This window comes from Rhinopithecus roxellana, chromosome 9 (genome assembly GCF_007565055.1).
Source record: "Rhinopithecus roxellana isolate Shanxi Qingling chromosome 9, ASM756505v1, whole genome shotgun sequence".
Classification (NCBI taxonomy): Eukaryota; Metazoa; Chordata; class Mammalia; order Primates; family Cercopithecidae; genus Rhinopithecus; species Rhinopithecus roxellana.
Window position 1 is genome coordinate 115281031 of NC_044557.1, and position 27705 is coordinate 115308735.

At 38.3% G+C, this 27705-nt stretch overlaps 1 long non-coding RNA gene across 1 annotated transcript in view; it reads left to right on the forward strand.

Moving 5' to 3' along the window:
• The window catches only part of LOC115899690, a 280503-nt gene that overhangs the window by 98179 nt on the left and 154619 nt on the right, over positions 1–27705 (forward strand). Inside the window, exon 2 of the long non-coding RNA XR_004059315.1 lies at positions 25216–25341. This is a non-coding gene — a long non-coding RNA (uncharacterized LOC115899690). The remainder of the gene's footprint in view (positions 1–25215; positions 25342–27705) is intronic.

Below are 27705 nucleotides of genomic sequence, written 5' to 3' on the forward strand. Positions count from 1 at the left end.
TAGGAAAAGAAGAAGTCAAATTGTCCCTGTTTGTGGATGACATGATTGTATATTTAGAAAACCCCATTGTCTCAGCCCAAAATCTCCTTAAGCTGATAAGAAACTTCAGCAAAGTCTCAGGGTACAAAATTAATGTGCAAAAATCACAAGCATTCTTATACACCAGTAACAGACAAACAGAGAGCCAAATCATGAATGAACTTCCATTCACAATTGCTTCAAAGAGAATAAAATACCTAGGAATCCAACTTACAAGGGATGTCAAGGACCTCTTCAAGGAGAACTACAAACCACTGCTCAGTGAAATAAAAGAGGACACTAACAAATGGAAGAACATACCATGCTCATGGATAGGAAGAATCAATATCGTGAAAATGGCCATACTGCCCAAGGTAATTTATAGATTCAATGCCATCCCCATCAAGCTACCAATGAGTTTCTTCACAGAATTGGAAAAAACGGCTTTCAAGTTCATATGGAACCAAAAAAGAGCCTGCATTTCCAAGACAATCCTAAGTCAAAAGAAAAAAGCTGGAGGTATCACGCTACCTGACTTCAAACTATACTACAAGGCTACAGTAACCAAAACAGCATGGTACTGGTACCAAAACAGAGATATAGACCAATGGAACAGAACAGAGTCCTCAGAAATAATACCACACATCTACACCCATCTGATCTTTGATAAACCTGAGAAAAACAAGAAATGGGGAAAGGATTCCCTATTTAATAAATGGTGCTGGGAAAATTGGCTAGCCATAAGTAGAAAGCTGAAACTGGATCCTTTCCTTACTCCTTATATGAAAATTAATTCAAGATGGATTAGAGACTTAAATGTTAGACCTAATAACATAAAAAGTCTAGAAGAAAACCTAGGTAATACCATTCAGGACATAGGCATGGGCAAGGACTTCATGTCTAAAACACCAAAAGCAACGGCAACAAAAGCCAAAATTGACAAATGGGATCTAATTAAACTAAAGAGCTTCTGCACAGCAAAAGAAACTACCATCAGAGTGAACAGGCAACCTACAGAATGGGAGAAAATTTTTGCAGTCTACTCATCAGACAAAGGGCTAATATCCAGAATCTACAAAGAACTCAAACAAATTTACAAGAAAAAAACAAACAACCCCATCAAAAACTGGGCAAAGGATATGAACAGACATTTCTCAAAAGAAGACATTCATACAGCCAACAGACACATGAAAAAATGCTCATCATCACTTGCCATCAGAGAAATGCAAATCAAAACCACAATGAGATACCATCTCACACCAGTTAGAATGGCAATCATTCAAAAGTCAGGAAACAACAGGTGCTGAGAGGATGTGGAGAAATAGGAACACTTTTACACTGTTGGTGGGATTTTAAACTAGTTCAACCATTATGGAAAAGAGTATGGCAATTCCTCAAGGATCTAGAGCTAGAAGTGCCATATGACCCAGCCATCCCACTACTGGGTATATACCCAAAGGATTATAAATTATGCTGCTATAAAGACACATGCACACGTATGTTTATTGTGGCACTATTCACTATAGCAAAGACTTGGAATCAACCCGAATGCCCATCAGTGACAGACTGGATTTAGAAAATGTGGCACATATACACCATGGAATACTATGCAGCTATGAAAAAGGATGAGTTTGTGTCCTTTGTAGGGACATGGATGCAGCTGGAAACCATCATTCTCAGCAAACTATTGCAAGAACAGAAAACCAAACACCGCATGTTCTCACTCATAGGTGGGAATTGAACAATGAGATCACTTGGACTTGGGAAGGGGAACATCACACACCGGGGCCTATCACAGGGAGGGGTTGGGGGGAGGGATTGCATTGGGAGTTATACCTGATGTAAATGATGAGTTGATGGGTGCTGATGAGTTGATGGGTGCAGCACACCAACGTGGCACAAGTATACATATGTAACAAACCTACACGTTATGCACATGTACCCTAGAACTTAAAGTATAATAAAAAGAAAAAAAAAATTTTCATTGCAGCATTATTTATAACAGCCAAAAAGTAAAAATGACCCAGGTGTTCATCAACAGAGGAATAAACAAAATGTGGCATATGTGTACAATAGAATATTATCCATCAATACAAAGAAAAGCATTCTGATACATGCCATGACATGAATGAACCTCGAAAAAATTCTTCTAAGTGCAATAAGCCATAAACAAAATGAGACATATTGTATGATTTTACCATATAAAGTATCTACGGTAGGCAAATTCATAGACAAAATGTAGGTGAGAGATTATCAGGGGCTGAGAGGAGGAGAGAATGAGGAATTAAATGCTTGATGGTTACAGAGTTTCTCTTTGGAATAAAAAAGTTTTGGAACTAGTGATGATGGTTGCACAACATTGTGAATGTAATTAATGCCACTGAATTGCACACTTCAAATGGTAAAAATAACAAACTTTATGTTTTACATATATCTTACCACAATAAAAATAAATAAATAGGTAAGGCATATTTGTGTGGGTCTACATCTGAGTTCACCATTCTGTTCTATTTGTGTCTATCCCTCCAACAGTACCATGTTTCCTTGATTTCTGTCACTACAGAATGTCTTGAATTTGTGTAGACTGAATTCTCCCACTAGTTTTCTTTTTCAAAAGTATTTTAGCTATTCTAGTTCCTTGGCCTTTCTGTATAAATTTTAGAATATCTTATCTATATCCACAATAAAAATACCTGGGATTTTGATAGGAATTGGTTAAGCCTGTATTACTATGTCGTCTTGATGAGTTGACACCTGCATTTTTATGTTTCTACATCCCTTTTAGGTTTTGTGTATCACAGTCTAATTCGTCTTATTTACATAATATTGCCCTAGCTCTCTTATGTTTAGTTTTGGATGGCATATCATTTTTCATCCTTTTACATTTTAGTTATCTGATTCTTCACGTTTAATGTTTGTTATGTTAGACAACATATAGTTTAGTTGTTTTGCTAATCTAGTTTGACAATATCTGACTTTTAATAGGTCTGTTTGGGCCATTTACATTAAAATAATTATCTGTATGATAAAGTTCAAATGTTTTCTACTTTTCCCATCTTATTTATCCCCTTCATCCCTTACCCCTGCCTTCTTTTGCATCAATTAAAAATTTTTGGTATTTTATTTTCCCTACTATCATTTGCAGTATGTGTTTTAATTTTTTGGTTGATGTTGCTAGATCTTTGCATAGCATTACATCACTTCCCTTGTAACAGAAAAACCTCACAACAGTATAATTTAGTTTATTCTTTGTGCTCTTGTTGTCACACATTATACCCCTACATATTATATAAAACCCCAAAATATTGTCATCATCTTTATTTTATGAAGTCATTTTCCTACCTTAGGAGTTCAAAAATGAGAAGAAAGGCCTATACATTTACCTATACTTTTTTACCATTTCTGATGCACTTTTATTAATTTTTATATATCCAAGTTACCAACTGATACTGTATTCCTTTGAACTGAAGAACTTTTAACATTTTTTCACAATAAAGTCCTGCTTTTAACAAATTCTTTCAGCTTTTGCTTGTTTGAATTTTTTTTACCTTCATTTTCAAGGACATTTTTGTGGATATGGAATGCTATGGTGTCCTTTTCTTTTCTCCCTCCCCAGTCCTTCAGTATTTCTTGTGCTTGTCGTTGTCTTTTTTCTTGGGATCTGTGGTTTGATATCTTTCATTGTTTGGGAGAAATTATCAGCCATTCTTAAAATGTTTACTGCTTTGCTTTATCTCTCTCTTTTCCTTCTGGGATTCCAAGGATAGTATATAAGACCACTTGACTTTGTCCCAGAGTCCTGAATGTTTTGTTCTGCTTTTTTTTTTTTTTAACCATTTATTTTTATGTGTTAGCTCAGTTTGGGTAATTTCTTTTTTTTCTTTTTTTTTTTTTTTGAGAGGGAATCTTGCTCTGTCACCCAGGCTGGAGCACAGTGGCACGATCTCGGCTCACTGCAAGTTCTACCTCCTGGGTTCACGCCATTCTCCTGCCTCAGCCTCCCGAGTAGCTGGGACTACAGGCACTCGCCACCATGCCAGGCTAATTTTTTTGCATTTTTTAGTACAGACCAGGTTTCACCATGTTAGCCAGCATGGTCTCGATCTCTTGACCTTGTGATCTGCCCGCCTCGGCCTTCCAAAGTGCTGGGATTACAGGCATAAGCCACCGTGCTCGGCCAGTTTGGGTAATTTCTATTGAGCTATCTTTAAAATTACTGATTTTTTCTTCAGTTGTCTGAAGTCTAGCAGTACATCCCTCGAAGGCCATCTTTATATCTGGTATAATTTCCATTTGTTTCTTTCTTTAGTTTTTGTCTATCTGCTGAAATTCCACCATCTGTTTATGGATGCTGGCTATATTTTTTCCAAAAACTTTAACACATTAATAACTATTATTATTTTAATTTTTTCTTTTGTAATGATTTTAGACTTACAGAAGAATTGCAAAAATAGTACAAAGAGTTCCTATATGTGCTTAACCCAGCTTCCCCTAATATTAATATCTTATGTAAGCATGGTACAATGATCAAAACTAAGAAATTAAGATTGGCACAGTACTATTAACTAAACTACAGAATGTATTCAAATTTCACAATTTTTTTTTCTACTAAAGTCCTTATTTTGTTCCAGGATCCCAACAGGGTGCCACATTACATTTAGTTGTCATGTCTCTTTAGTCTTCTCTAACCTGTGACAATTTCTCAGTCTTTCCTTTTCTTTAATGACCTTGATGCTTTTGGAAACTACTATTCAGGTTTTTGTAGCATATCCTTCCCTTTTTTGTTGGTGGTAGTTTTCTCCAGAGATGATTGAGAATATTGATTTTGTAGAAATACACCACAGAGGTGATGGGCTTTTCTCAGTGCATTGTATCAGGGAGTTCATGGTTATCAATATATTTTATTAGTGATGTTAACCTTCATGACATAGTTTAGGTGGTATCTGCCAAGTTTCTCCACCGTAAATTAAGATTTCCTTCTTTATAATTGATAAATATTTGGGGAGAGACATTTAGAGACTATGCAAATATCCTATTTCTCCTTAAATTTTTGTCCATGAATTTCAGCATTCATAGATAGACCTTATCTGAAACAATTGTGAATGTAATGTTTTGATGGTCATTTTCTCTTTTTTTTCATTTTGTCTACATTTGTTGACTGGAATTATTTTGTAAAGATGAGTTGTCCCTTCTTTGTGTGTTTGTTTATGTGACATGGACCCCGGTAGCACCAATCTGTTTTCCATCTTTATAATTTTCCCTTTTCCATAGTGTCATAGAAATGGAATAATATAATATATAACATTTGGGATTATTTCATTTAGAAAAATACATTTAAGTGTTGTCCATGTTGTTATTTAATTTGATAAGTCACTCCTTTTTACTGTTGTGTTATCCCATTGAATGTATGTACCATATTTTATCCACTTATCAGTTGAAGAATATCTAGGCTACCAGTTTTAGCACTATGAATATAGCTTCTGTAAATATTCATATACAGACTTTTGTGTGAACATAAATTTTTAATACATTTGGATAATATGTAGGAGTAGGATTAGTGGGACACGTGGTAAGTATATATTTAACTTTTTAAACTGTCTTCCAAAGTCACTTTATCGTTTTGCATACATTTTGAAAATTCCAGTTGTTACACATCTTTGGTACTATCAGTTTTTATTTTTCAATTTTAGCCATTTCACTAGGTGTATAATGGTATCTCATTGTGAATCATAGAAATTTTACTTTTTCTGTTTGATATATTAAACACCTGTGTCATAACTGAATATTGTCCTGTTGATTGCTTTGTTTCTTGACAGTTTTTTCTTTTTCTTTCCCTTTGGAAAATTCTTATAATAATTGGTTGAAATCAAGACGTAATATGTAGGATAGCACAGGCTGAGATTATTATTACTTGTGCTTGAAAATGGGCACAGGTTTTTTTTCTTCTAGGTCTTTGATGTGGGGTTTAAGGTTTTCTGGTTAGGAGCCAAGCTGGGTTTGGGTGGTGACGTTGTTGCTACGATTACTCTTAATGCATCACTGTCTTCCAATATTTCTAGCATTACTTTGTGATCAGGGTGAGGACTGGATTGCTGAGGGTTTTCATGATGTTCATATTTCACTCCCAGTTTTAGACTTTCCTGTGCACTTCAGAGATGTCTGTCTATACTCTTGTCTGTCCAAAAGTGGTAAACTGATGTTACGTGTTGTTCAAGACTTGCTAGCTTGGTAGTGGAAGAACAGTAGACATATAGTAGACATTGATGATTCTGGTTCAGCCTCAGTCTTAGGCAAGTCATGTTCCCCTAGGTCTTAGTGTTTAGGGCTTTCTCAGTGATCCTGTCTCCCCAGTGTTAGAGGCTCTTTTTTTTTTTAGACGGAGTTTCGCTCTTGTTGCCCAGACTGGAGTGCAATGGTGCGATCTCAGCTCACCGCAACCTCTGCCTCTCAGATTCAAGTGATTCTCTTGCCTCAGCTTTCTGAGTAGCTGGGATTACAGGCATGTGCCACCATGCCCGGCTAATTTTGTATTTATAGTGGAGACATGGTTTCTCCATGTTGGACATGCTGGTCTCAAACTCCCGACCTCAGGTGATCTGCCCTCCTTGGCCTCCCAAAGTGATAGGATTACAGGCATGAGCCACCGCACCCAGGCCAAAGCTCTCTTATGTTCTACATTCATGCCAGTTTCAACCTCTTACTCTAGGGTAGTAGTCAACTTTGTTCTGCTTTTTCCCCTGGCTGCCATAAGTTTTCACTTGTGCCTTTGAATGCTGGGGCCTGGGTGAAGGAAGCAAAGTGCCTAGGGCACAATATTTAAGGAGATCTTCACTGTCAGATTTGTACAAATGCAAAGTTGACACTACACAAACCAGGAAGTGAATGTCTTTTTATATTTTGCCCCCTGGATGCTTTGCTTACCTCACCTGAGTCCTGGCTTTGGCCCTAGGGGTGACAGAGTTTTCTGCTCTTCCCCTACTGGCTTAAGGCTTTTTATCTAATAGGAAGAAGAATTTGGTTAGGACTTCTTACCTTTCCACACTGGCATCTGTTCCCTTTCTCCAGACTCACACACAAGGGAGATGTTCCAGGTCTTCTCTCCTGCCCCAATACTGCTTGTGAGCACCCAGCAAGATCTGTGGACAAGAAGAGCCTATGAGTGGATGTGGATGTAAACTCCTGTTATGTCTGTGATTCCAAGAAGATCTATACTTTCACTCTATTCTTCACCTTAACAGTATCTCAGATATTATAGCTGAAATTTTACCAACTCCTTTGCTAACCCTGTCTTTTTCCCATGGTAAGCCTGTCTGTGGAAGCACCTATCTTTGCTTAGATGTCAGGGTAGTAGGTAGTCCCGTGTTTTTAGTTCTAATGAGCACAGGAAAAAATAATATTTGGGAAATTATCTATATTTTTCCTGTTGCTAGTGTAGGAGTAATGCTCTTTCTAGCTTCCTACATCTTACATAGAATTTTTCAATACTTTAAATATGTCATTTTCTTGTCGTCTGGTTTGCCTTTATTTTTACATAAGGAGTGAGAACTCACTCTTACCTCTGTTCCTCTGTATGTGATTATTAAAAATATCTGCTTTTATAATGTTCTGTAATTTTTCTCATAACTTTAACATTAGTGTTCAGGAATTTGATTATGATCTTCCTTGGTATGGTTTTATTTGTATTTATTTTGCTTTGGACTCACTGACTTCCTTAGGTTTGTGGGTTTAGTTTATATTTTTCACCAAATTTGGAATTTTTCAGTTATTATTTCTCTAAATGTTTTTTTCTGTACCCTCTTCTTGCCTATTTCTTCTTGAACTCTAATTGTAAATATGATAGACCTCTTGATATTATTCCATAATTCTGAAGTTTTGTTAAACTTTTTAGTCTTTTTAGTTTTTCTGTACTTATATTTGCAAAATTTATGTTGCTTACCTTTCTCTTCTGTTTCTTGTCTGATGTTTTTCTTTTGTTGAGTCTAAAAATTCTTCTACTTATCCAATTATTTAGTTTTTTTTTTATTTCATGCATATTACCCCAGACATTTCATTTGATTATTTTTATATCTTTAATCCATATCATTATTATATACATGTTTCTAAAAAATCCTTGTACATAATTGTAGTAGCCGTTTTTACATCCTTACTGCAAAAAATACTGTTTTTTCTCATTGCTTTGTCTGTTTCTCCCGACAGATTTTAAATTTGACTATGGGTCACCTTTTTCCTGCTTCTTCACATGTCTAGTAGATATATCTTATCCATATTTGCCAACCACAGCAGATTCTAATATAACAATTAACAATAGGAGCAGCATTAATAGTATAAATGCTATTAGAAATCAAAAGTGGTATTGATGACAAAAATAAATACAGGAACATCAGACACCTTAAATATAAGAACTTAAGAAGCAAAATTACTTGGGAGCATTGATCTCAGGAGCATCTTTATAACTCCTAATGATACCCTTTCTTAGCACAGCATAATTATTGATGATTAAAATGATGGCTTGAAAAGTCAGAAAAAAATGTGCTACATGTTCAGCACTCTCATTTAAAAAGGCAGCTAAGTGTGAATCATTAGGGAGATTCCTGCCTTTTCTCTTTTCTAGGTGTTTGATTCCAAGTTTCTTCTTGTAAGGCCTTGTCTGCTATGTGGAAGGCTCTTTTTTTTTTTTTTCATTTCTCTTTATCTGGCTAATTTCTGTTTATCTTTCTGGTTTTAACCTACTGTTACTTCCTCAAGGAAGTCCTCCCTGATTTTTCAGTCAAAATTAGGTTCTTCTGTTATACACACTCTCATTGCACCCTAGACATTTCATCTATGGAGTTTAGTCATAATTACAGCAATTTCCACATTTATTTGTTTGGTGTTTATCAACACCACTATACTATGAACTCCATGAATGCACTGACCGTATCTGTTTTAGATATCGCTATGCTGCCCAGTGAATGACAGGTTTCAAAAAATAACCTTTTGAATAAATAATGTTCAAACTAAAACAAAAACAAACGTTAGCATGTTGCAATACATCTACAAGACTTTGGTTTTAGTAAAAGTGTGCAGTATGACTAAATCCCTTACATATGTATTTATTTCTTCTTAATACCTGGTAACAGTGTATGTGCTAAATATATGTTGAAGAAATAATGCTAAACAACAATGAATCACACGGGTTAATTTTCCTTATAGCCAATGCTTCTCAGCACCTAAGACTTGGTGGTAACTGGATATTTTCATATTTTAATTACAAATTTAAATAGGCATCTATTTTCTTTTAAAATAGTGAAAGATACTTTAAAATTGTATTTGTTGTCAGATGGAACGATGCTGAAAATATAGAAAAATACAACAGTATGTGCTTCATTAACCACTTCAAATCCCAAAGTTATTCCCATTTTACTTTTTTGGATCATAAACACTCCGTAGAGTCAAACTACCACAAGTAAGTACATTTGTCTCACCAAGTATTCCCCACATGCAAGCTGATATATTCTGTAACTCATGATACCCATTTGGTAGCTAGAGACAAAAATGTGTTTCCTGGGAGAAAAAGAAAACAAAGGTTATGGTTTAATGTAATGGGAGAGTAGGAATCCTAAGCAATTTGCTCATCAAGCACAACATTGGAAATTTTGAAAAAAGGAGCTGTCTAGTTAACAGAGTTTTCACCTGGGGCTCATTAGTGGTTCTAAAAGTGGGTCTTTCTCTAGTTTCTAACTAATGCTCTGCTGGGAGTTAGGCCAGGTGTTCCTTACACTGATTTCCACTTAAAGCAACTTTATCTGAAAGCCCATCACCTTCACACCACACAAGTGCAACTCTGTTCGCTGCTTTCAGTAAATTAGCTCAGTCTCTACTACTGTGCAAAGACCAAGGTGAGTGGCTGGTTTCAAATAATAAGCACTGAGGACCCTAAATTATTTTGCCAGTTTGTGTTTTGTTAATGGGAATTCAAGCTGTTCAAATTCTGTTGTTGTTTTCTTTTTTCCTTTTTAAAAACTTGTCTTGCCATATTGAAGGAATTAAGTAAGAGTCTTCTTAGTCACTTTAACAAATTTGTTGAGCAGTTAAAGCAGTAGGATAATATTTTTAAATGAAAAAATTTAGTTTACAACCATTTAGAGTTTACAAACAACACCTATTTGTCTTCTACCATGTCTCAATGAGAGTAACTGTCACTCAGCATGGCGGAGGAACTTGCCCCAATTCGGTCTGCTTTCTCCTTTCAAACTTCCCCACAGTTTTCCATAGTTAGAGCAGAGTTCCATTCCTCTTGTACTATGCCTTGCTGAGAAATCCCTTGACACATTCTTTCCTTTAATTTAATGTAAGACCTGGCCTTAAAGTCTTTCTGTGTTATAGACTTCCTTTTGAAATCTTGGGCAGCTCTGAAAACAGAAAATATAAAACTGCACCAGACTGTACCAAAACCTATTCTGAGGGCGATTCAGCAGGTTTGATTATATGCCAAGTACCTATGAATACCCCAGGCTGAAGAGCTTTCACGAGCCATTATGAAAATAATGTAATTTTAATGGTTTAAGGAAATGGGAAACAAGGAATAAAGGATCATAAGGGGGAGACAACCTACAACTCCAGTGTAAACAGGGAGTCAGGGAAAGGTAGAATGAAGAAGCTTGAGACAGGTAATGTCAGAATGAATATATTATAATTGTGAAAGCGAATTGGAGTATAATGAGTATATTTCAGCTGTGTCTTCTAGATTAGATCAGGAGAATTTAATTCATATGGGAGAGAAGAGAATTGTGTCCTGTGTACTTAGAAGAGGACATGGGTTTCTATCTTCTTTGAGAAGCAGAAAGACCATTTTTCACGATCACTGATTATATAAAGACCGGTATTAGACTGACCACATCCTGATGCATGTGGGGAGGAAATGCACTTGGCATGTGGAGTAATCTGGGACCATAAGTGTCCTCTTGCTAGAGAGGATTTGTATGTTTTCCTGTGTCTCTTTTAAAGGGCAATAAAATTTTTTTCACTTGGAAGTTGCATGTAATACATTCTGGGAATAGTACCTTATCATTAAATATTGAGTAATCTATGGTAGCAAGAAGAATCAACTCCTACATTTGTTTATTTTACTTCCACTATAGTGTCCAGAGAGGAAGGTGGACAGTGTTTTCACTACATGAGACCTTTTTTGGGGTACTGATTTATATGACTGCCCTGGTGGGTGAGAAAGAACTTAGACTCTCCCTAGCTGTGTGATGCTCCCTGTTTACCATCAGAACAAGGAATGACTCCACATCCCATCCCATTTCTCTCATGATCAGGGCATCTATGTTCTAGAGAGACCCATGGGCTTCCTCTTCCATAAAGTAGCTGGGGACATACCTCTTACCTTGCCTTAGGCTTCTAAAATACTAAATGCACATACTGGATCTACTTGTTCCTGTTACTCTTAGAGAAATGAGACAGTGGTTAAAAACCCACCTCTTTGCTTCCAAAGAGAGAGTGGTTGTTTGTATTTGGAATGTTAGGTCAATCTAGGAGCAACATTTGAAATAATTTCCCTGCTTGACCAATTAGGACAACATAGGATGTGGTCTATACAGTCAGTCACAAAGAACCATGATCAACAGATGATCTTGTTTAACTGTAAAGGACTTTTCTCTCACATACTTTTAAAGTATTTAAACAACCCCCCAAGAATGGATAACTATCACCCGGGTGGTTTTTTTGGATGAATTGGATGAGGGTGGTAGAAATCACTTATATAAATGTACTTGAAAAACCATGAAATCATCTTTCCCCCATAGTCCTGTGCTGAAACCACTTCCTGGTTGTTAAGCCTTAGCAAACAAGCACAAACCCTTTCAAGCCACTGAGAAGGTGTTATAGTTATGGTATGGCACCTGTAGTTAAAGATATAGGGGCCATACAATTTGGAACTAGAAATTGATTCAATAAAGCTCATAAATTTTGCTGATATTTGGGTCCAATATACAGTCCATGATACATTAAGGAGGTAAACACTGGATTTAATTGTTCGTTTCAGAAACCAGTTGAGCTGTTTCTGCTGCTCCTATCAGCCTTTGGTAAAAACACACATACTTAATCAATCTAAAATATGGGTGATTTATGATCCTCAGCAGGTATTTATTTGAGAAGGAAATCACAGCAGGTCCTGGTTCATACTTTTATAAGGCCCTCACAAAAATCAGCTTACTGATTACCTTTCAAAAAATTATACATGCATAACTCCAGTCCTTGTTTTGCTTTTAATGATACCAATGTAACTGAGACCTTCTACTTACCTGGTTTGGTAACCTGTGAGTGGGACCATAGGTTCCAGTTCAGGAAGTCAAAATCTCAAATAAAAACTAGGGTTATAATGAACTCCCTATTTTTGGATTTGCAGCAGACAGAGGCAAGTGCATAGTTTTGGACTATATGTTGAATCTAAATCTCCTCCTTAGAGAGGTAATATGAGTATAGGCAAAGTGAACTTTGTTCTGTGAGAGGCTGTTAATGTCCCTGGTAAACCTGTGTGCAAAATGAAAGTGAGAAAGAGAGAAAGAATGAAAAGAAGGAAGGGGAAGGGAAGGAAGGAGGAAGGGAGGAAGGAAAGAAGGAAGGAAGGAAGGAAGGAAGGAAGGAAGGAAGGAAGGAAGGAAGGAAGGAAGGAAGGAAGGAAAGAAAGAAAGAGGGAGTGAACACAGGTCTTATCAAGGTCTTATGCTATTTAGTGTTCCTTTTTAGTCTTTCTTTTGAACAATAGCACTTAGGAATTAAATAATATTCTCTGCCCAGCATGTTTAATGTGCTTTCATTCCTGTCCTGTGGCTTTTTCCATCTCCAAGTCATGAATTATTTCTGCAGCCCACTCAATTTCCACCCTCACTTTCTTACTTCTCTTATTCTGCTCTTACAGTTTTCTGTCTAAATATATTTTTCTTTCTTCATTCTCTATACCAAGAGTAAAACTGTCCTCATGATTTTCACATGTGACTACATTTTTAACTATTTTATGAAATTTTTGTTGTTGACTTTTATAAAACTAGTTTTTACTTGCTATTAATTTAATATGAAAGCTATAGGACTATAGCTTATTTGGAATATTATGTTGAACTACCAAGAAATAGGAATTTCTATGAAAAACCCCAAAGAAAAAAAGGTCCTGAAAGGTCAAATAGGAAGCTGGATTACAATGAATATATTAACAAGAGTGGTCTAATATTTTTCAAAGTAGGTTAGGAGGAGGATTCAACCTTCAGGAATCATCCCCACTAAGAAGAGACAGTCATAGCCTTTGCCGTTTTCAACCAGTTCCATACGATATCTGGGGTCTGATAATTTCAAGAAAATAGGAATCTATTTCAAGTTAGCTTTGGGATTTGTGGCACATTTTTGTAAGTCTTATATCATGTAAAAAGCTTATCAATAGTAATGAAGATCTCTGTAATGAGATTTCTTAATTCATGCTTTTAGAATCTCTCTTTGTATTTGATATTCTTAAGCCTCACTACATTTGATATTCTTAAGTCTCTCTTGTTAAATCCCCACACTTCTTATCTGTACTGTTTAACACATTCAAATAAAGTCTTTATCTTTTATTAATTGTAAAAAGTATGTTTTTTCAAAGATCTTTTCTTCTCTTAATATGCTTTCTTTCTGGTACTCTTATCATGCATATGTTCGCACTTCTACATCTATCCTTTATATCTATTACTTCTCTTTGTCTATATTTTCTTTTTTTACTTTTTAAAAATTTTCTTCTTGGAGAATTACTGAATCAGGCTTTCTATCTCTTTAAAATTGTTCAACTGCACCCATCCTACTGTTTGTCCCATCTACCATGCTCTTTATGTCAGTGTTTGTATTTTATTTATCTAATATTTTCTCTTTTTTATTATTTCTGGTTCTTTATTTATGTTACAAATATTTCCTATGATTTTTCCTTTAAATATTCTTATCAGGATATTGGAAATTCTTGATTTTCACAACTCTGCTTCAGTGGCATATATTTAGCTTTTTGTCTTCTGAATTCATTGGGCTTCTGATGGTCTCTAGAGGTATCAGCTACTCAGTCAGAAAACATATGGGGAAGAAACTGAAGTCCATGCCACAAACTGTACCAGCTTTGGAACAGAAGGGACCAGATCACCTCAAGGAGAATGGGCCCAAATACCAAAAATTTACTCTTGGTGACCCTTGTTGCTTCTACTGTACCAGGCAACTCTCTTGGGCAGGATTCTACCTTTCCACACTTAGAAAGATCCTGCACTAGGGAAAATCAGCCTCCTGTGGTGGTATTCCAGCAGCCATGCAAGTTTGGAGGCAAAGGAGCTGGAGAACCAAATGCCCAAGGGCAGCTACTTAGCCAGTACCCACTACCTGCCTTCATTAATTGTTCTCACAGGCAGGGCTTTGAACCACCCTGGTACAGATCACCAACCCCGGTGCTTTGGGCTGTCTGTGCCATTTCTGGGGAATGAATGAGTAGTTACTGTACCAACTCAAAAAAAAAAAAAAAAATACGGGATGAAGGACAGAGAATTAAACAATTCCATCCAGCTTATCATTTCACTGCCACTTGGGCAGCACACAGCCCTGGGCTGCAGTTGCTCACCTCCTAGGCACATCAGCTCAACGTGGTCTCCAGTGTCAGCAGGGGAAGTTGTTTCTATTGTTTCCTGGAGTCCAGGCTTCTCTTTGGCTGCTATGGTTTCTCCAGGTTTATTTTTAGGGATGGAGCTAGCAGTGTATGTACCATCTTGACAGTAAACAGAAGCCATGAAAGGAGTTCTAGCTTGTGCCTCTGAGGAAAGTCTCTTTTTATACGCTGCTCAATGTCATTTACTCGTTGAAAAGGTATTTCTACAATAAATAGCTAGGGGAAAATGCCTCAACTTTCTTATTGAACTTTCAGAATTCAGTGGTCTGATAAATGTGTTGATTTCCTAACCTTTAAAATTATTAGAAAAACTTTCCATATGATGTAATGTGACATTTGGTTATGTTACATATAGCATGTGGTTAAAACTGCTGAATATCATTATAATTTTATTAATTTTCTGTGTTGAATTGTTATCACATATTTTGTCTTGCCCAATTATCCAAATCCTTGGTGACTATTAATTATTGAGGAAAAGCAAGCATGGTCAAGTCAATGATATATGTGGGCACTCCTTGCTGTAGACAGGATCATAAAAATGACTGTATGAGCTGAAACCATACATATAGTCTTAATAATCAATGGGGAAAGATTACAATTGTTCTTGACCTTTAAAATTTCTTGTCAAAACATTGAAATCTCTTTTACTGTTGGTTATAAATGTATAAGGAAATTTAAAAACATGGTAAAAGTTTATTTTTAGTAGGCTGTAATTTAAAGCATTAGAAATAGGACTTAAAGTGCTTTATACTTTTGCAAACGAACTTATGAAGAGTAGTTTGAGCAATGTTTATCTTCTTTTCATGTATAACTTATAGTACTGAGTGAGCATTTTTTTCTAGGCTTTGGTGAATCTTGACACTCAATTCTAAGTTTGGATCAGCTTCCAACATTTTATCCTTTGCGCTTTTAACCTTGTGAAGTATCTCTGAGTATCCATTTAAGGTAAAGATTTTTAATGGCATCAGTTCCTCTGTGAGATTTTCATCATTTTCATCACTACAATTTTTTGCATTTATGTTGGTAAGTTCATCTTCACCATGTTCTTCTGGCTGCAAATCTAGAGTCTCTCCATCAGTGGCAGTGTCAACATTCCATAATCAGTTATTTCTTCTAGAACTCTATTTACATTCCATACAAATTTCACTTCTAGCATCATCACTTTTTCTATTTGTGTGTGTGTGTTTCAATTTCATATTTGTTAGCCAGTTTCCTTTTCTGATTATCCATTTGTGTAAATGTCACATGGGTTTACCTCTGGGAGAGAAGGCACTGATACCAACACACAATTTGCTGTCTGTGCATGAACTGAATAACTGAGGCACAGTGACCCATCACCAACAGACTGGAAGAAGTAGCATTAGTGGTGCATAGTTTATGATAAGCATCTGCTGTTAATGTAGTGATCTGTGGAAAAAGAACTAGCAGCAAAGTCTGTACTTTATACAATTACTCCCACTTAATATACTGTGAAATTTGTTGGAGGATTGCTGTTATTTAACTAAATAATTATAAATGAAATTCATACATATAGAAACTATGCACAGTTAAACTACCCATCTATATTTTATAATAAGGCCAGTCATTTGCCAACTGGATGACTATGGTGGCTGTAAAAGTATGCCCCTCACATGTCTGCTAGAGGAGGTGTTTGATAGATGGCTTCAGGTGCTGAGATTTGAGCCTACCACTGTGTTCCTACCGGGCCTGCACTTCCTATAGGCTACTCCTGGCCAGTGCCTAACTTTTGCAGTGTCTGACTTTGGCAACTTTTGCTCAAGGACTCCCCACTAGCTGAGCTAAAACTTTTAGAAATGCATTCCAGTCTGTGGCTCTTCCTGTGCAACCCTCTTTCCTTCACTCTCCTTTACAGGGGTTATACCTGAATCCGGATCCAAAGGCTGTCCCACCTCCTCTCTTTCCCTTCCGGATATTTCGTCTAATAAATCTGTTGCACATCTAACCTCATTCTAGCATCTGCTTCTCAAAGGTTTTTTAATACAAGTAATTCTGAGAGTGGTCCAAGAAAACCTGAGTAACATGGAGATTTGGAACTGGATCTGTCATCACCAGGCAGGTGAAGAGAATACCATCATGAGTGCCATGGAAGATACAGGGAGTCCCTGGAGTTTAATTTCTCAGGTGGTGACCTGGAGAAATGTCCAGATGAAGTACAATGATTACAGATGTGATGATTTGAGCATTTGGAAGAACACCTACAAAGTCTACAGAGCTGGCTAGTTATTGCTAAGTTGTATAAGTCCCCCACAGAAGGATAACTGGAAAGAGGGTCATTAACAAGCAGTTACAGGGTGACAAAGAGGTCCTTCTCTCTTGTGCTGAAAGTGCAGAGGTAGTTAGGCAGTAGACTGATGATCCAATAGAGTCATGGAGTGCCAGAGATGTCTGAATGCTCGGCCAAGGCATGTCTGCCAGGTTAAGGTCAGAGCACTGGTTAAGAAAACCTGAGATCCTGAAGCTCAGGTTGGGGACAAGACATCTGTTAATTTATTTTATTTGTTTGTTTCTTTATTTAGAGATGGGGTCTTGCTGTGTTGCCCATGCTGAATTTGAACTCCTGGGTTCAAGTGACCCTCCTGCCTCAGTTTTCTCAGTAGCTAGAACTGGAGGTGCTTGCCATTTGCCAGGCTCAGGGACAGGAAATCTAAATGGTTGGCTCTGAGGATGTTGACTCTGCACAACCTCCTGAGCCACAGAGCTTATGATGAGGGGGCCCACCCTGGGGAGACCCACCATCTTCTAGTACAAGCTAGCACTCCCGGTGCTGGAAGCCATTGCACAAGCTGCTCAGCAAAGGCAACAGGTGCCTCTCAGGAGCTGCCCCACCCACTCTTCTAGCTGCCAGTTGGTAACCAGCCAGTTGTTAATCTCATGGTATTGTTCCTCCAGTAGGAATGATGGAAAATAATGATGACACAAGAAGTTGTGGGAAGACAAAGGAGGATAATTTAATTCAGTCTTGATCAAAGGAGGGACAGAGAGAATAGACTACTCAGCAAAAGTCAGGCATGTATTGGGGGTGTAAACTTTGGTGGAAGAGGGATATTCACATGGAAGAGAAGAGGAGAGGGAGGGGAATTCTATACAAAAGGCATGGCATGTGTAGGGGCACAGAGGTTTTAGAAAATACAACATTTTCAGAAGCTGAAAACAGTTCAGTATATCAGAGGCACAAGCAATATCAAAGAATATTGAGAGATGAGATACAGGTTGTGCAAGTGCCTTGTACGTTATCATATTTAGCTTTTGTGAAGAACAGTATAAGTAAGCCCAGGATGAATTTAGCTGTGGAGGGAGGGTGAATTACATGATTGTATTTATGTTTATCAACAATTACTTAGTGTCATAAAATTATGTATGCATATATGCACCAATGTAGTTATCCTTCTTTTACTTTAGTTGGTAACGGAAATGAAGTTGTTAGTTTTCAATAAAAATGTTACAGAAAAGGGATCCCGATCCAGACCCCCAGGGAGGGTTCTTGTATCTCCTGCAAGAAAGAATTCAGGGCGAGTCCGTAAAGTGAAAGCAACTTTATTAATAAAATAGAGGAATAAGAGAGTGGCTACTCCATAGACAGAGCAGCATTGAGGGCTGCTGGTTGCCCGTTTTTATGATTATTTCTTGATGATATGCTAAACAAGGAGTGGATTATTTATGCCTCCTCTTTCTAGACTATATAGGGTAACTTCCTGTCATTGCCCTGGCATTTGTAAACTGTTGTGGCTCTGGTGGGAGTGTAGCAGTGAGGATGACCAGAGGTCACTCTCGTGGCCATCTTGGTTTTGGTGGGTTTTAGTCGGCTTCTTTACTACAACCTGTTTTATCAGCAAGATCTTTATGGCCCTGTATCTTGTGCCAACCTCCTCTCTCATCCTGTGACTTAGAATGCTTAACTGTCTGGGAATGCAGCCCAGTACGTCTCAGCCTTATTTTACCCAGTTCCTATTCAAGATGGAGCTGCTCTGGTTCAAATGCCTCTGACAAAAACATTCATGATACAAACTTTATTTTTAAGATTAGATGGAATTAGAGCTATAAATTGACCTGGAACTTGCCCCCTTAAAATGTCTGTAGAGATTGTATACATGGTTTAGAAAAGCCAGTCAAGTTGAATTCGTTAGATTTTCATCTGAATCATGTTCCTTATGTTCCTTAGGAGGCCTTTTTTTTTTTTTTTTTTCAGTAGGAAGGCCAATTTTTAATGTCTTTTTTTCAGAACTTTTCTAGTCAGTATTTGAACTCTTCCAGTCAGTATTTGTTCTAATAGTTTAAAGAGAATGACTTTAGAAAGTTATTTGTGGTGGCTCAGAAGCCAAAGGGAAATAAAAAGATTTGAAAATTGTTATAAAAATTAAAGGTTATGGAGGAAGGACAGCTCTGTAATACACATTTGGGTTTTCTCAGGAACCACCTAAGGTAGTAGTTGTCCTTGGATGCATACACTTCTTCCTGGAATCTCGACTTGATGATAACCTGGGCTGACAGAAAATAATGCCTGTGACCTGACCTCTGTGTGATTTCTTTTTTTCTACAAATTGGAACCAATACATTTTAGAATACTTGTTTTGTATTTCTTAGTGAGATAGCAAATAGTTGGAAAGTTGGTTCCATTAAGTAGCTGCATGAAAGATTAGGATTTATTTTAAATATTGTTACGAGGGTTATTTGATGTTTCAGACATGAAGATCCAAAGCAACACAATAAGAGAAAAAGATTTTGTCTGACAAACATGGATTTTGCTTTGTGTGGGATAGAAGGAGATGCATCAAATTCTTTCCTGGAATTTTCCCTAGGATTCTCTAAGTGTAGGCTTAAATATTATTTTTGTATCTGTATTTTTGTTTGTTAACAGGATATTAAAAATGGACTTGATGAGAACTGAAAATGTCATTTCCTGATTGGGCAGGATTTGACTGATCAATGGAAAACAGTTTTGTCATGGCTTCAAATGGATTCCCTGTGAATCCTTCCAGTACTTCCAGTTCCAGATGCTTCATAAAAGCCATCAGTATAATGAATTAGACAGAAATATGAATCCCTCATATGGTATTTTGACCCCAGCTGGTAATATGACTGTGATCCGAGGCAAGAATTTCCAGAAGTACTAAATGCAATTGGAATAGCAGCAACAGATATTAGTTTCAGCTATCATGGTATCAGATTTTCATTCTCCTTCAGCCTGGTGCTACATGAAGAATACAAGCAGTCCTGTGAGATACTTCCCGAGTCTGAAGCTTTTATGTCCGGATCCCCAGAATCTAAATCCCTACTTGCACAACAGAAAGAGGACCTGGAAAATATGTTGGGAAATGAGAGTGGGGATAACAAACCTAACATTCATTAGGAATCTGTCCAACATGGCTTACAATGTGGTGCACTGACAGTAAAGTGGCCCAGCCCCCTGGGCCCCAGAGGAAGAGTTAAAAGACACCCAGCAGCTGTTCCCTTTTCTCCAGAGGCCAGAAGAGGAAATGGGTTTACACTGGAGCAGGAGGGATTTAGCTTGGTATATGAAAGGATTTCTGCCTCAAGGTAATGCTTTCTCACGAAAAGCACAATCACATCACCTGCTTCTGTTATTTAAAAACACAGAATCTAGTGTCTTCTGATGGCAGGTTAGAGACCACTGATCCCTGGAGTTCAAGAGGCCCACCGGATGGCTCTTGTTAATATTCCAAAAAGCCTAATCATACAGATTAAACATTTAAACACTATTATTCTGGTCCTCGAATAGACTACTAAGAATACATTTCTGAAAACCCTTTTAATGGAATGATATTGGCTCAGTATTATCTCATGTTGGTCATATGCTCTTATTTTAATAAATGTTTTCTGTGAAAGCAAATAGATAATTTCTTTTGACTTAATTTTAATCATTTGTTTGCTGGTCAAAATTCTACAAAACTTGGGTCCGATGAAAAAGAAATAAAAAATTAAAAAGAAGCTGTTGGTGTTAAAAAGGCAGTAATCTGCTTTTCTATCTGCTTTTTAAAGATGGAGACAGCAGAATGTATTACACTAGACTTGGGGTTCAGATACATCTGGGTTAGAAGTCTAACACTTTATACACTGTCTACAAGCACTTCTTCTAGCCTCAAAAAGCCTTTACTTTGCTTATGTTAAAAGAATGATAATACTCAACTTGCAGATTAATTGTGCCTATCATATGAGAAAATACCACATGTGATATGTGCACATGCAAGACTAGTCTTAAAGGTCTCCTGTTCTGAGGAATGTGGAAACACAAATAAATTTTCCAGAAAAGAAATTAACAAGTACTTAAAGTCATGCAATTAGAAAAGGAGAAATGTTGTCAAATGGTCTTCAAAATGACGAAGTCATACAACCATTGCCTCAAACTCACATGCTTGTCTGTTAGTTTGTCTTCACTACATAAATGGAAGGGACTATTGCAAAAACATAAGCAATAAGAATGAAGAGCTCTCACTAGTGACAGCAATTTTATTTACTTTTTTGCTGTCTCTGCCTTCTTGGTTATTCGTCTTTTTACTAACGGAGCTTTAACACAGTTGGTTATGTATTCAACTCATATATTATTTATAGGTTCTATGTGTTGTGATGTATTCATTGACTTCTCAAGGCTTAACCGTTCTTTAATCCATTGAAAAATAGATGTGATATAGTTCTTTGGAGCTGCTGTCTACATTTTTTGTTTGCTTTCAGCATTTTTTTTTTTATTATTATACTTTAAGTTCTAGGGTACATGTGCATAACGTGCAGGTTTGTTACATATGTATACTTATGCCATGTTGGTGTGCTGCACCCACCAACTTGCTTTCAGCATTTTACTAACAGCTCACTCTTACAAAAGAGATAACAGGGAACCCAAGTTCCTGCATTAGACCAAATTTTTCTTTGGATTACACCAAATCTTTTCATTGCCTTTGAGTTGGATGGGCTGTCCTGCTTCTCTTACTCGTGTGTAGGTGATATTTTGCTTTGTCCGTTCTGCAGGTTATCCGGGTGTTTTACAGACAAGGCTGAATGGAAGCAGACACCCCACCTCCTACAGGAAAGGGCTAATGGCAGCTGCCTGGATATAGCAGCAATTTTGGAGGTGGACAACAATTCAGTGTAGACACGTTTGTGGCTCTTCTGTGGATAATGCCAGCCTGCTTTTCCCAGGAACATCTCACTTGGAGCTTCTCCTTCTGCTTTACTAGTAGCAATTTATGACCAGAGCCATCAGCTGTATATTTAAACTTGTTTTGAGGTTTCCAAATAAGTATAATTCAGAAGTAGACCTGGATGGTTTAGGTTAGACAGACACAAGGTTATGATGAATATCAGTCCTTGGCGAGATTGATTTATATATTCTTTTTAAGTAATAAGGAAGCATCTCTATTTTACGTTACAAGAAAGAAATTTCTAATCTGAAAGGCTGAATGTTTCTATTTCTTAAAGCAAATCAGAAAATAATTGTGTGACTGCATATGGTAAAGAGATAAAGTTTGGATAGGATAATCTTTTCAGGCAAAATTATCTTAAAGGTTGAAATGATTCTTTTAAAAGAAAGAGTGTGTAGAAATGTATAAAATACATCATGTTCCTGTATTAGACAAGAATTCCAGAGAGGCTGGAAGGTTCATCCTCAGAAGTTTATACTTAAAAGATAAACTCAAGCTGTGTGTTTTCCCCCAGGGGCTGGCTCAGCCATTAGAAGACCAACCATGTCCGCAAAGGCCAACACTGTCAGCCTGTCCAAAATTCATCTTCCTAGTGGAACTTGCCTCAAAATGCAATTAGTAGGACGTTTGTAAAAATCTTTCAGTGTATGGTTACAGAGAGTGTCAGGTTGACTGTGCTTAGGAGGAGGCAAGGCCTTCTGCTATTCATTTCTGAAAAGTGCAAAGATCATTTGTTTGGATCGCAATGTATTCAACATTTAAACGCACTTACTTGTAGAGTCCTAACTGCCCTTCCCATGGCCATTCATGGAGATGCTTCCCAAGATGTTACACAGCCAGTGGCATGAACTCCATCCTGTGTTCCTCCCTCATGATTTGGAGAGCCTCTGTCATAGCGTTTTGCTTTCTCTTTTTTCTCACTTCAGATGTGGATTAAGGTCTGCACTCACAGCTTTCTCCGATAGTTTAAGGATATTTGATCCTTCAGTATTTATCCATTATTGGCTCTGTTTACCCAAGGGAAAATTAAGTGCAGGGCCTTAGAACAGTGAGCGCTTTAATACGCGGATGCATATGCTGATCTCTGACAGATGTTGGTCTTTGGGAACAACAGAAAGGGGAGGTACGTCATTCACTTAGGAAGCTGCTTGTGCAAACTGACTGATCCTGCAGGTGCCTGGGCAGCGTGGCCATGAGCCACGAGCAATGCTGAGAAAAATGTCTCGTGCAAGGCAACTCCTGAAATACTACGATCTTTCACACACACACCCAGCCAGCTGGCAGGGGATTCCGAGCAGTGCCTCCTAGGAAAAACAGTGGTTCTAAAAGGTTTTCATTTTAATTATATATTACTGGGCTTTAAGGTTTAATTTTGTGTTTTCTATGAAAAGAGAAGTTTTATTTGTAGTTGTTACTAGGCAATCTTATTTCTAAGTCTACTCAGTTATGATCATTTTCTCAGGCTAAAAGGCGTAGTAGGCAAGGTGGCTTTTGTGCATGTCAGGTGTGTGTGTTTGTGTGTGTGTGTGTGTGTGTGTGTGTGTGTGTGTGTGGTCTCATATATTTAAGGTAGAAGAAATCCCTTCAGGTAGATTTCAGTAAAGATTTTTTGGTTGTTTCTGAGACAGGGTCTTGCTCTGTTGCCCAGGCTGGAGTGCAGTGATGCAATCACAGCTCAGTGCAGCCTCAACCTCCCGGACTCAAGCAATCCTCCCACCTCAGCCTCCAAAGTTGCTGAGGCTACAGGTATGCACCACCATGCAAGACTAATTTTTATTTCTTTTTGTAGAGTCAAAGTCTCACTCTGTTGCCCAGGCTGGTCTCAAACTCCTGGGCTTAAGTGATCTTCCCACCCTGGACTCCCAAAGTGTTGTGATTACAGGCATAAGCCACCCCAGCAAAGACTCTTTTGTTTCTGATTTAACTTTTCAAACTAGAAAAGTTTGGTGTTCAAGGAGCCCCGCAGCAATAAGGTGACATCTTTGTGCAAGTGCATATTTTCCATTTTTCCATTGCCCTGGTCATTTGTATGAGGGGGGCAAATGCAGGGCTGCCCCAAGAGCGCCTTGAGGGCAGGGCTGTGTCTTAGTCACCTGGGCATTCCCTGTGCCTCCTGTGGTGCCTGTCACATGATGAGTGGGTTCTTATGTGCTCAGCGAAGTCAAGCTCCTGACAGAGACAGGTGTCCCAAGCTCCCTATGCAATTTCCATTGTGCGTGATATTCCAAAAAGGGAAGAAACCCTACCAGAGCCGTCGTGACTCTGAGACTTTCAGAACTTTAGGAAAACTTTATTTTTGTTGTGCATACAAAACCCTTATTTTTTCAACCATCAGCTGATGTTGTGACATCATTGGTCTAAATTGCCAAGAATATTTTGTCTGATGTAGGCACTCTGTAGTAGGACTCTGGATAGATGCCATTACCCTGAGACCTCCACATTCATGAAGAGCTGCAGTCCTGGAGCCAGTCTGCTGGGGTTCAAATCCAGACTCTGTGGCTTCCTGGGTAACTTTGATGGCTCAGCCTCTGGCTACATCAGTTGGTGTGAGGATTAAACAAACCAATCCATGTAAGTGCTCAGATCGGAGCCATGCACACACTACATATCCAATACATATTATCATATTTGATTACTGAATTCTCTGATAATCTCTTTTCCAGGGAATGAGGTGAAATCTAGAGGGAATTCTTGAACTTTTCCTTCCCTGCAGTGACTCAGAATGTGGTACTATCGGGGCTTTCTGAGACGTCAGTTCTGCTCCTCCCCTCACCCTGCAGCCTGGCTCTGACTCTCCACCCCGGTTCTGCTCCATGCTGTGGCTGCCTCTCCCCTGTCCCTTGTCTTGACTCTATGTCTGGATGGTCCTGGACTCTAACCCACATTCAGCTCAGACTCACCCTGGTGCCAATCACCCACACCATCCTGTGTGTTGTAACTTTAAGTGGCTGAAGGTCTCTTTCTAACATTTTAACTCAAGGGATTTGAATCACGTTTCCTGTCTCTTAGGAAAGACAGGGATTCACTTTTCAAGAGCATGGATCAAGTAGCCAGCCACTCGGTGGAAAGCACTGCTCTCAGTGCCTGGGACACAGCAGTGAACAAAACAAAATCTCTGTGTTCATGGAGATCTCATGCTAGTGAGGGAGTCAGACAGGAAGCAAATGGATATTTGATTGAATGCCAAGTTTCTGGTGCAAATTTTCTCAAGGGTTGCAAAGTAGTCATCATAATAATTTCCACCTAGGGAATATTTACCCCTATGGGGCAAATCTGTCCATTTCTGCCCATCTGAGCAAGTAAAACACAGGACGACTATAGTTATTGCGGAGCTCCACAAAGCAAGCAAGAGTCATTATTGGTTTATTCTCTTCCTTCCAGGAAAATATTTGCCGTGCCTGCAGCGTCCAAGGATCAGTTGGGGCCAATGTAAAGCCAGTATTATAGGATACTTCTCAGACTGACAGCCCAATGTCACTGGAAACCACTGGGCCACAGGAAAGGCAGGTAAGGATCATGGTTATAGATTCAGGTTTGGTATCAGACAACCGCTTTAACTTTTAGGTTCACTATCACTTACCAGTAGAATAACCATGAGCAAATTACTTAGCCTCTCTGTCTTAAGTCTTCTAGGGTTGCTGTAACAGAATACTACAGGCTGGGTGGCTTCGACAACAAATATTTATTTCTTTGAAGGCTGGGAAGTCTGAGATCAGGGTGCCGGTATGGCCTGGTTTTGGTGAGGACTATCTTGCTGGTTTGAAGTTGGCAGTCTTCTTATGTTCTCACATGGGAGAGAAAGTGAGCTCTAGTCTTTCTCTTCTTGTAAGAACACTAATCTCACTATGGTGACTCCATCCCTATGATGTCATCTAAGCCTAATTACCTTCCAAAGGCCCCCACCTTCAAATACCATCACATTGGCGTTTAAGGCTTCTACAGATGAATTTTAGGGTGGGTGACACAAACAGACAGCCCATAACACTCTCTAAAGCTCAATTTTCTCATCTTTATAATGGGGACATGTAAGTATTTAGGTCGTAGAGTTTCATGAAGTTTAAATGAGATTATGCACCCCAGATTTGACATAGTACAAAATAAACTGTACCTGATGTTTAAAGTCAAGCTCATTTTGGCCCCAGGAAGTCAATAAGCCTATTTAGAGCATTCAAGAAGCAGAGCTAAGAGCTACTGTTTGTCTTCTCTGGGCTGCCACAAGTATGGTGGAGGTTTCCCAGAAGGCAGCAATATTTTGTTAAATAGAGCAGCCTCTTCGATACCTGGTGAAACCAAATCTCTTAGACATCATCTGTGAACATGACGAGCAAGGCCAGTCCTTAGGGAGATGGCACCCTTAGGAAGCAGGCAGGGGTTAAGTAGTGCAGTTCAGGGCAGGTCTTCAGTGATGTGGGTGAGCAAGTGTGGAAGGGAAATCAGATTACACAGAAGCTGGGAGACAGGAAAAATGATACTGTAGTTCATTTTCTGAATTGGCTAAGCAGACAGATGCCCCATAATTCACCCAGGTGGCATGAGGGCCCAGGCCTGTGTTAGCAGATGTATCCCAATGCTGTGTGCCTGGCTTGGATTCATTAGCAAGAGGTAGGGGTTTAGGGGAGGGGATTTATTTTATCATTTTTTTTATTACTTTTTGAGAAAAGGTCTTGCTTTTTCACCTGTGCTACAGTGCAGTAGTGCAATCACAACTCACTACAGCCTCTACCTCCCCAGCTCTAGGGATCCCCCCACCTCAGCCCCCAAGTAACTGGGACTAGAGATGTGCACTACCACATTTGGCTAATTTCTTTTTTCCTTTCTGTTTGTGTTTTTATTTTTTTTTTTTTAGAGACAGGGTCTCCCTGTGTTGCCCAGGCTGGGGGGGGAGGCTTAATACAGGTATAACAGGATTATAAATTTATTCACATAACTCAGCTGTGCAATGAAACTCTACATATTTTTTACATATTTATTTTTCTATAAATTCTACAAATTCTACCTATTTATTTTTCTCAACTGATCTAATCTTCCTGGGCCCCACCTGCTGGATCATGGGGTGATCAGGGACTTACAATCAAATTCTAAGCTCACTCTCTTCCACTGTGATAGTTTCTTTTGAACTAGTCTTTCGAACTCTCAGTTTCTGTCAGATAAATATTTAGCTAAAGGAGCTTGTTAGTTTGTCTTCTAAATGTGAGAGAGGCCCTGGTGGAAAAAACATATTTCTTCTCACAGATAATACTGAAGGAAAGATTTAATTAGGGTGTCTCTACAAATGTAGATTTCTCATGATTTCCTTGCAAGCTTCCCTTCTGCCTCACTTTTTCCTCCTCTAGAGCTCCAATCCTCCTCCCTTAGCCCAAGGGAATCCAGTGCTTGCACTCTTTGTAAAGGAGCATGTTCTGGTGCCAGAATCCTCTGTACCTAGCAGATACTCCTCCAAGGAAGATGTGCAAAGAGGACAGCTTAAGCAGATGAAAATTTTAGGGTAAAACTTTAGGCCCCAAAGCTCAAAAATGATGAAGACTCTTTTCCTGCGTACTTCAAGTGTCACTGCTGGCTAGTCTCAGACATAAAATAAGCTTTGGTTATTAAACACGCTTTTTAAAATATAAATAGACGACACTACATGTCCTAAAAACTGTTGTCCTAGTTGTTTAAAATGCATATTTATATACAGCGATATGGTTTGGATCTGTGTCCCCACCTCAATCTCATGGTCAGTTGTAATCCCCAGTGTTGGAAGTAGGGCCTGGTGGGAGGTGATTCGATCATGGGGAGCATTTCTCATGGTTTAACACCATCCCCCTTGATGCTGTCCTCTCGATGGTGAGTTCTCGTGAGATCTGGTTGTTGAAAAGTGTGTGGCACCTC